Genomic DNA, 11,089 nt, shown 5'->3' on the forward strand with positions numbered 1-11,089 from the left:
ACCCCCATCACCACGGCCATCGTCAAAAAGACCCCAGCGACAATGGTTGGCAAGGACATGGCAGAAAGAGAGGCCTGGTTGGTGGAAATGTCAGTTGGTACGGCCACTATGGAGAACAGTGTGGAGGCTCCTAAAAAAACTATAAATAGAGCTTCCATGTGATTTAGCAATTCCACTTCTGGGCATATGTCCACAGAATGTGAAGAGACCGTGCACCCCAGTGTTCGTAACAGCGCTGTTGACGACATGAAAGCTACCCGAGTGTTCACCGGTGGCTGAATGTCTGAGGCGCTGTGGGGTATGTATGTGTTCTGTGCATGTAATACACACAGTGGAATGTTTTGTGGTTGTTGTGTCCAGCTCTTTTGTGACCCCGTGGACTGTAGCCTGCCAGGCTGCTCGTTCCATGGGGCTTCCCAAGCAAGAACACTGCAGTGGGCTACCATTTCCTTCTCCAGGGGGCTCTTCCTGACCCAGGGATTGAATCCACCTCTCCCACATTAGCAGGTGGATTCTTTACCACTGAGCCACCAGGGGAGCCCCCGTGGAATATTACTCAGCCATAAAAATGAACTTCTGCCATTTTTCAGCAATGTGGAGTAACTTAGAGAATAGTATGGTTAATGAAATAAGTCAGGCAAAGAAAGACAAATAGTCTATGGCATCATTTTTATGTGGGACCTAAAAATAAAGCAAATGAGTGTACATCACAAAACAGAAACAGATTCACAGATATAAGGAACAAATTAGTGGCTATCAGTGGGAAGAGTCGAGATACAAGCGTGGGGTTCAGAGGCACAGACTGCTGAGAATCCAGTGAATCACCAGGGTCTCCCCGGTAGTCCAGTAGTCGAGGCTCCGTGCGGCTCACGCAGGGCACCCAGGCTGGGCCCTGGGCAGGGAGCTGAGAACCCACTAGCTGTACAGTGTGGTAAAAAAAAAAAAGTGAAAAGCAGGTAACCATCAAGGATATACTGTACAGCGCAGGGAAATACAACCACTATTTTTGATCACTGTGAGTGGAGTATAATCTATAAAAATGATGAATCTCTATGTTACCTACCTGAAACTAATATAATATTGCAAACCAACTATACCTCAATAAAAAAGAAAGAGCCTGTGTGTTCAGTTAACTGTAGGTAAATAATCAGGCCAAGTTTCTTGAAACCAGACTTATTTTTTGCAAACAGTCTTAATCTGCTTACACTTGATGGAAATAAGGGTGATTTTAGAGAGACAAAACATGTTTCAACAGCATACCTTTGTGGATGTTAAGTTCTGGTGCTATTGTCTTTGAGGTTTGCTATTTTCTGCTTAAAACTCACTTCCTAAACGACTCCTTGTTACCGTGTCACAGCATCATAAAGCTGAAGTAAATTATTAAAAGGATGTTCTCAGCTGCTTTCTGAGGCTAATTAACTTTGGATGAAGGTCAGACACCCTATGCCCCACACCCAGGAGATTGTGTAGACTGCAAAAGACATCATTTAAAGGACTTTCTCTCCAACCTGGATGGAAGGGCCCTTGCCAGGCACTCTTCACTAGCTCACGCACAGTGAGACTGAAGGGAATCGACTCCTGAGTTCGCGTTTCCCATGTTACAAAGGCCTCCGCATCAGGCTGGTCTGCAGAGGGGACCGTTGACCTCGGACTCACCTTGAAACGGCCACCAGGACAAGAGCCTATGACCGCGGTGGGGACAGCTGCCCAGGAATCCGGGCCAGGCCTGCACGACCCACCCTGTTAATTCCGTTGAACTGCCATGCAAATGTCTGTCTCCCTAGCAAAGGAAGAAGTTATTGTTCTGGCTATGCTTTTACCCCAATTTCAGGATGGAAAGAAAATTCTTTGGTAAACTTGTCACAAAGTACCTCTAGGGCGAGCGAAGTAACTGACCATTGGGCCTGTCATCGAATTCCTCGGTCAGCGCAAGACTGACGAAGGCCTCTCATAGTCACTGACATTTCAGATGTTCCTAAGATAACCACTCAGCTAGACAAACCTCCCTCTGGCCTGACCTTTCAGGTTCAAATTCTTCAGCATGTGAACGTGTCCTCCTCTTGTCTGATATTTCCCTCTGTTCTTAAGAGACCGAGCACAACTTCCCTAGGACACCCCCAGCCCCACTCTGACCCTTTCTTAATTAACAAATGTTGTCAAGAGAAAAGCACAAGTAAATGAAGCCGGCAACTCCTCCTGTCAAACAGCATCACAGATGGCGTTTGCAAAGACTGTGGAGGAAATGACCCATGGCTTAACACCGTGTTAACAAAACTCCCAATTAATGAGGCTATCAATGAGGGCTCTCGGGGAGGAATCACGCTCATTTCCCAGGTTTCTGTTTCACGTGTGGTGTTGGAAATGATCCACCTTGCCAAGGATGGCCACATAAACATCTCAACAGCCGGCAAACAGATTTATGGCCGCTGGCTTATTAAGTTCCCCCCACTGTCAATACACAAGGGAATAAACGGTCCTCCTCACTCTCCCCATTTCAGAGTCAAGAGATCTGTGTCAGCAGGATACCAAGGCAGTGGTAGCAAAGTCTCTTAGAAAAACGAATTCCTAACACAGGAATGTGTGTAAACATGATCAGAAACCCATCAGGCACCACTGGTCAAATAGCTGAGGAGGCTGCAAAAAGCACTGAAGCAAAACAGACATCCTTCCACTCCCTCGCCCGGGTCATATTAGATAACAGGGCTGCCTTGGATGCTGGCAGGATGGGGGGCGTCTGTGCTATGGCGAAAACTTCTTGTTACATTTACCTCCGGAGCAGCTGAGACTCGCCTAGAAGGAATTTCCCAAGATGTAAGAAAAACTGACCCCTTAAATGACCTGCTTAGCTGGCTGTTTGCAGGCATGAGCAATTTTTTCCCAGTCTGCTTTATAGATAATTATTATTTTCATAACATGTATTTATCAGTCTTTTCCTGTCAATCCGTTCATGACACAAGTCTACTGCTAAATGTTTATGTGACCGTTCAGCGTGGTTGATAAAATGCATAGCCTGTGAAATGTTTCCCCATTAGCAAGACTCTTTACTTGTTTGCTGAGGCTGATTAGTGTCCACCCTACGCGGGTAGCTAAGCAAATCTCTACACACATGGAAATGAACAAAGAGGCCTAATGTGGGGGCAGGATGGACCAGGGTGGACAGTGAGCGTCCTGCCATCAAGGGGCAAATACTTGGTTACTGATGCTTTTCTGCTGAGACACGTACAATCCAAGGAGAGAAATAATGAAAGTAATTTTGGCGTATTCAGGGTTGGGGGAAATTATTCCGGCTTATGCACGACTCAGTTTAAACTTTATGCTCAGTCACAACGGCCTGTTTGTGGCCTATGCCACAGGCACCGCGCATCTGCTTTAATCATTCGAGAAAAGGGCGTATTGACCGGAGGTAAAGAATGTCCGCGTTACAGATAAAGACAGACACTTCCTTCCCGGGGATGCCCACGCCGGCGCTCCTTTGGTGATAAGGCCGCCTTCCCAGGCGCCAAGGCCGTCCTGACTCACCGTGTGCGAGCTGGTCTGTTTTTGCTCGAAACCTTGAAGGAATGTACCCCTGACTCGCTTGATGTTCTTTGTTCTGAGAAGACATAAAACGGGGCTGAAAAACACGCTTCCGGGCAGCCGTCTGCCAGTGTCATCCGAGAGGCTGCCTTCCGGGCTATAGTCCTCCGTTTGGCTCAGAATTCCTTTCCATGCCCATGACAGATTGCGCGCATATTTCTGTCAGCCGAAGTCATCAGCAGGTGTGACGCGGAGACAGAGTGTTCTGTGCGCGCTGATTTTTCATCCAGACTCGTCTGCAGCCAGTGCTGACCTTTGCCTCAGTCAGGTATCACGTTAGAGGAGCCTCTCTGTCCAGCACTGATGGACTGCATTCGTTCCTTCCCCTCCCTGGCATCTGTGCCCTGCTCATCTCGCTGGTCTGAGCTGACATCGGTGCCCATCTGTATTTGATTTTCCACTTGCTGTGATCTCTCAGGGTCTCTTTTCTGTGGTTGACTACTCCCAGTTTGGCCCACTTTTCTGTGCAATTGCTTGCCTTCCTGACAGTGTCCTCAAGTTCTTGCAGGGCGGTCCTCGGTGTCTGAGGGGGATTGGTTCTGAGACCCCACAGATATCAAAATGCAGGGATGGTTAAGTCCCTTATATAAAACAGTGACACATCTGCACATACCCTACCTACATGCTCCCATGTTCTTCAGATCATCTCTACATTATTTATAATACCGAATACAATGGGAAGGGCTTCCCTGGTGGCTCAGTGGGAAAGGACCCCCCTGCCAATGCAGGAGATGTGCAAGACACAGGTTCGAACCCATGGTAGAGAAGATCCCCTGGAGAAGGAAATGGCAACCCACTCCATCATTCTTGCCTGGGAAACCCCATGGACACAGGAGCCTGGCAGGCTACAGTCCATGGGGTTGCAAACTGTTGGACACGACTTAGTGACTGAAGCACAGCAAGAGCAACAACTCAAGGTATATGTTGTGTAACTAGCTGTAAATAGTACAATGTAAATAGTACATAAATAGTTGCTGACATGCGGCGATGCAAACTTTGCTTTTGAGAATTTCCTGCAACGTTCTTTCCTGAGTATTTTCGATCTGAGGCAGGTTGAATCCAGGGGCAGACCTACTGTATACACTGAACACTGGTTCTTCATCCCCGGTGTGCGTGTTACAAATGCTTCCTCCCAAGAGATGCCTTGCGTTTTCACTTGCGGTGTCTTTAAATGCAGAGAAGTTGATTTTTTTAAGCCTGATTCTTGTTGAATGTGTTGATCTTTTGTCTTACGGTTTGTGGAGTTTGTGCCTGTTTAAGACATCGTCCTTGATAGTTGAGCTTCCTGGTGATTCTCCTATACTTTTTTCTTAAAAGTTCAAATGTCTTCTTTATTAGATGTAGAGCTTTCAGTGACCAGGATTGAAACCCGTCAATCCTGAAGGACATCAGTCCTGAATGTTCATTGGAAGGACTGATGCTGAGGCGCCAGGACTCTGGCCATCTGATGAGAAGAGCCAACTCACTGGAAAAGTCCCTGATGCTGGGAAAGATTGAGGGCAGAAGGAGAAGGGGCGGCAGAGGATGAGATGGTTGGATGGCATCACTGACCCAGTGGACGTGACTTTGAGCAAGCTCTGGGAGATGGTGAGGGACGGGGAAGCCTGGTGTGCTGCGGTCCACGGGGTCACAGAGAGTCAGACGCGAGGCAGTGACTGAACGCAAACCACCACGAGGGAGGGCAGCTCTGGTATTTGGTTTTGCTCCCAGTGGGTGTGCGGCTGTTTCAGCTGAGAAGAATGTTGCCCACCACCCAGTCCCACCTACAACACACCCTGGAAGGAATTCAATGCAGAGACCAGGAACGAGACACTCTGTGCTCTGGGGAAACAGGCAGAACAGGCCCTCAGTTACTTAGACATTTTCAGGAGAAAATTTATGAACCCGGATTCTTGTGTCTCCTCATACTTAGAGAAGCACTAAAATCGTTAACTCAGATACCTGTTCCTCATGACCTTCAGCAACATTCTACCAAGACAGGAGCCTGGCTGCAGGGACCCTTGGACAAAATCACGGCTCTACTGACCGCCAGCCTCCAGCTCTCGGGACCAGCTCCTCAGAGCCGCCGTGAGGCTGCTTCTCAGGCTGTAGGTGCGAGGCGTGTGTACACACATACAACCGTGCACGCTCAATTGTGTCCGACTCTCAAACCATGGACTGTAGCCCACAAGGCTCCTCCACCCCTGGGATTTCCCAGGCAAGAATACTGGAGGGGGTTGCCATTTCCTACTCCAGGGGATCTTCCCGACCCAGGAATCCAACCCACGTCTCCTGCAATGTCGGGCTGATTCTTTACCACTGAGCCACGTGGGCCCCCAGTCCTTAGTAACCCCCAAATAAAACTGAAACTCACAGATCGTCTGTTGCAGGTTCCTGTTTCAGCCCACACAGCCCATCCTGTCCCCATTCCTTCTGCTACCACACCTGTCCCGCCCATCAGGTTTCCCTGTGTGGGGGGCTCCACACTTCTGTGTCCATCAAGGAACACCCACTCCACCGGCTTAGAGGACCCAGCTTTACGTGGAAGCGTAGCTGGTAGGAAAGAGTCCCCCCACCTCAGTCTTCTGATGGCCAGGCCCTATTTCCTTCCACAGGAATTTTAGAATTAACGTCAGTTTATCTGGGAATCCATATTGGAATGTGGGTGAGTTGCCCTGAATTCACAGATTAATTTAGGGATAATGAACATTTTAAAGATACTGCATCTTCCTCTCGTCGAGCAGGGGTGACCTTTCCAGGGATGTTGATCGTCTGCGATACTTTTCAACAAAGGGATTCTATTACCCCTCTATCTTGTGTGTCTTTTGTTAGATTTATTCTTATTGTGTTTCTTACATTTCTGTTCTAAATGACATCTGAGAACCTTGCCTCCTGTTAATAACGTTCAATTTTTCTTTCCTGTGCTCACTGACACACATCCTCACCCTAAATTCTAACACTTGTTGTTGCTCAGTCACTCAGTTGTGTCCAGCTCTCTGCGACCCCACGGACTGCGGCACACCAGGCTCCCCTGTCCTTCACCAACTCCCAGAGCTTGCTCATACTCATGTCCACTGAATCAGTGATGCCATCCAATCGTCTCATCTTCTGTCGTCCCCTTCTCCTGCCCTCAATCTTTCCAGCATCGGGAGCTTTTCCAATGAGTCAGTTCTTCACATCAGGTGGCCAAAGTATTGGAGCTTCAGCTTCAGCATCGGTTCATCTAACGATTATTAAGGATTGATTCCCTTTAGGATTGACTAGTTTCGTCTTTCAGTCCAAGGGACTCTCAAGAGTCTTCTCCAACACCACATTTCAAAAGCATCATTTCTTCAGTGTTCAGTCTTATATATGGTCCAAATATCATATCCATACATGACTACTGAAAAAGCCATAGCTTTGACTATATGGACCTTTGTCGGCAAAGTAATGACTCTGCTTTTTAACATGCTGTCTAGGGTTGTTATAGCTTTTCTTCCAAGGAGCAAGTGTCTTTATATTTCATGGCTACAGTCACTATATTCAGTGATTTTGGAGCCCAAGAAAATAAAGTCTGTTACTGTTTCCTTCGTTTCCCCATCTATTTGCCATGAAGTGATGGGACCAGATGCCATGATCTTAGCTTCCTGAGTGTTGAGTTTTGAGCCAGCTTTTTCACGCTCCTCTTTCACCTTCATCAAGAGGCTCTTTAGTTCCTCTTTGCTTTCTGCCATAAGGGCAGTGTCATCTGCATATCTGAGGTTATTGATATTTCTTCCTGCAATCCTCATTCCAGCCTGGCATTTCACATGTTGTACTCTGCATAGAAGTTAAATAAGCAGGGTGACAATATACAGCCTTGACGTACTCCTTTCCCAATTTGGAACCAGTCTGTTGTTCCATGTCCAGTTCTAACTGTTGCTTCTTGACCTCAGGAGGCAAGTAGGGTGGTCTGGTGTTCCCATCTCTTGAAGTATTTTCCACAGTTTGTGTGATCTACACAGTCAAAGGCTTTAGTGTAGTCAATGAAGCAGAAGTAGATGTCTTTCTGGAACTCTCTTGCTGTTTCTATGATCCAATGGATATTGTCAATTTGATTTCTGGTTCCTCTTTTTTTTTCCCCTAAATCCAGCTTGAACATCTGGAAGTTCATGATTCACGTACTGTTGAAGCCTGGCTTGGAGAATTTTTAAGCATTACTTTGCTAGCGTGTGAGATGAGTGCAGTTATGTGGTAGTGTGAACGTTCTTTGGCATTGCCTTTCTTTGGGACTGGAAAGAAAACTGGCCTTTTCCAGTCCTGTGACCACTGCTGAGTTTTCCCAATTTGCCGGTATATTGAGCAGCACTTTCACAGCATCATCTTTCAGGATTTGAAATTGCTTAACTGGGATTCCATCACCTCCTCTAGCTTTGTTCGTAGTGATGCTTCCTAAGGCCCACTTGACTTTGAACTCCAGGATGTCTGGCTCTAGGTGAGTGATCACACCATCGTGGTTATCTGGGTCATTAAGATCTTTCCTGTATAGTACTTCTTTACATTCTTGCCAGCTCTTCTCAATCTCTTCTGCTTCTGTTAGGTCCATACAGTTTCTGTCCTTTATTGAGCCCATCTTTGCGTGCAGTGTTCCCTTGGCATCTCTAGTTTTCTTGAAGAGAGTTCTAGTCTTTCTCATTGTACTGTTTTCCTCTATGTCTTTGCAATAATTACTTAGAAAGGCTTTCTTATCTCTCCTTGCTATACTTTGGAGCTCTCCATTCGGAGTTCCTTTGCCTTTCACTTCTCTTTTTTTTTTTTTTTTTCACTTCTCTTCTTTTCTCAACTACTTGTAAGGCCTCCTCAGACAACCATTTTGCCCTTTTGCATTTCTTTTTCTTGGGGATGGCTTTGATCACCGCTGTATAATGTCACAAACCTCCGTCCATAATTCTTCAGGCACTCTATTAGATCTAATCTGATAATTGAATCTATTTGTCTCTTCCATTCTATAACCATAAGGGATTTGATTTAGGTCACACCTGAATGGCCTGGTGGTTTTCCCTACTTTCTTCAATATAAGTCTGAATTTTGCATAAGGAGTTCACGATCTGAAATGAGCCACAGTCAGCTTCCAGTCTTGTTTTTGCTGACTGTGTAGAGCTTCTCCATCTTCGGTTGCAAAGAATATAATCAATCTGATTTTGGTGTTGACCGTCTGGGTGATGTCCATGTGTAGAGTTGCCTCTTGTGTGGTTGGAAGGAGGTGTTTGCTATGACCAGTGCATTCTGTTGGCAAAACTCTGTTTCCCTTTGCCCTGCTTCATTCTGTACTCCAAGGTCAAACTTGCTTATTATTCCAGGTATCTCTTGACTTCCTACTTTTGCATTTCAGTCCCCTATGATGAAAAGGACATCTTTTTTTGATGTTAGTTCCAGAAGGTCTTCTATATCTTCATAGAAACATTCAACTTCAGCTTCTTCAGCGTTACTGGTTGGGGCATAGACTTGGATTACTGTGATATTGAATGGTTTGCTTTGGAAACGAACAGAGATCATTCTGTCATTTTTGGGACTGCACCCAAGTACTGCATTTTGGACTCTTTTGTTGACCAGAAGGGCTACTCCATTTCTTCTAAGGGATTCTTGTCCACAGTAGTAGATATAATGGTCATCTAAATTAAATTCACCCATCCCAGACCATTTTAGTTCACTAAATTTAGATTCCTAAAATGTCGATGTTCACTCTTGCCGTCTCCTGGTTTGACCAGTTCCAATTTACCTTGATTCATGGAGCTAACATTCCAGATTCCTATGCAATATTGATCTTTATAGCATTGGACTTTACTTCCATCACCAGTCACATCCACAACTTAAAATAGCAGTTTTCCTTGGTTTTCTTTATAGACAGTTATCTGATTGTGATGAACGATCATTTCTCTCCAGGGATTAGTAGGCAAGAAAACAGGGAAGCTGACGTTCCTGCCTTACTCCTCATCCTCAGGGTAATCTTCCAAGCGTCCACTATTAGGATGATTTGCTGTAGGGTTTTGGAAGACGCCTTCCTCAAGGTGAGGAAATTGCCTTCTAGGTTGACTAAGAAGCCGTGAACCGTGCCCTGTAGACCCAGTTTTCTTCCCAGCCTTTGAGCGGTTCACGTTTGTGTGTCATAGATTGTTCCATTGCTCAGTTTTCTAGTATAAAATTATGTTTGCATTTGAGGGGATTCTCCCTTGGTCATGGTGTAGTTTTCGAAAGCTTTTGGTGGGGAGGGATTTCATCACTGGCTCAACCTTTTTAATGTGAAATCAGCCTATTCAAGTTTCAAGCCTCAATGAAATAAGTTCGTTTCCCCTGGAAACTGACCATTTTATCACATTTTCAAATACTGTATCATAGAAAAGGCATCATAGACTTCTCTGCCGCACGCTCCCTCTTCATTTCAGTGTGGTCTGTGCCTTCTCCCCTTCCTGTCTGATCGTCTCGGTTTTCACACCGGACATTTTATCAGCCTCCTTCAGAAGAGCCAGGCTTTCACTTTGCTGACGTTCCCTGGTGACCTTGTCTATTTTACTGCCTTCTTCTGTCTTCCTTACTCGCGTCCATGCTTCTCTCCTCCTTGGGTTTTGTGTTTCGTTCCGTTGCTAACTTCTTGGCTGTGACGTTTCAGGGTTAGTCGCTCAGCCGTGTCTGACTCCTTGCAACCCCGTGGACTGTGGCCCGCCAGGCTCCTCTGTCCATGGGATTCTCCAGGCAAGAACACTGGAGTAGGCTGCCAGTCCCTTCTCTAGGGGATCTTCCCAACCCAGGGATCAAACCCAGATCTCCCTCATTGTGAACATGTTCTTTACCGTTTGGGCCCCCGGGAAGCCGTTTAACTCACTACAAACATGGCTCTTCCCTCCCTTTTCTAACGGAAGCGGTCGGGCCCAACCTCTCACTGTAGGTCCCGAGTTGGCAGGATCTGTTCTGTGACGGTGCTCTAAGGTGCTTCCTAAGTGTCTTCCCCATCTCCTCTGGGATCCATCAACTATTCAGAGTGCATTTTTGCATTTCTAAACCTACGCTCATAAGCTGCCAGCCATCGGTTCTGACTGGCTGCAGAGGGCTGACTGTTCGCTGAGACATCCGTTAGAGCCTGAAGCTGCTACAAAGCCCCGTCTATAGCCTGCTCCTGCCGTGTTTCCCACGCACACTCTCCTTCACAGGGACGGTGGCCGGTCGGCATCCATCAGTCGGGCCTAATTCTTCTGTTCGGAGCTCTCACACCCACCCCCACGCCTTCCATCTTCCTGACTCCCTGACCCCTAGATGTGCTTGAAACTCGCCTGCTCCCATCCCCAATTTGTTCCTCCCCAGCATTGCCACCATCTGTGACTCAGCTCACGTTGTTCTGAACCTGCGCCATTCCGTGAGCTGAACCCCCCGCCCCCGTGTGCTGACCGCCTCTCCCCAGGGCGGCTCTCATCCCGTCGTTCCTGTGCGACGTGGAGGGACGGTGCTGGGCTCGGGGGACCCCACTGTTTGTTACGTGGAGGTGCTGCTCACCCTCGAGTCCCCCGCTGCAGGAGGGCACAGT

Source organism: Bubalus bubalis, chromosome 5 (assembly GCF_019923935.1).
Source record: "Bubalus bubalis isolate 160015118507 breed Murrah chromosome 5, NDDB_SH_1, whole genome shotgun sequence".
In the NCBI taxonomy this organism is placed as follows: Eukaryota; Metazoa; Chordata; class Mammalia; order Artiodactyla; family Bovidae; genus Bubalus; species Bubalus bubalis.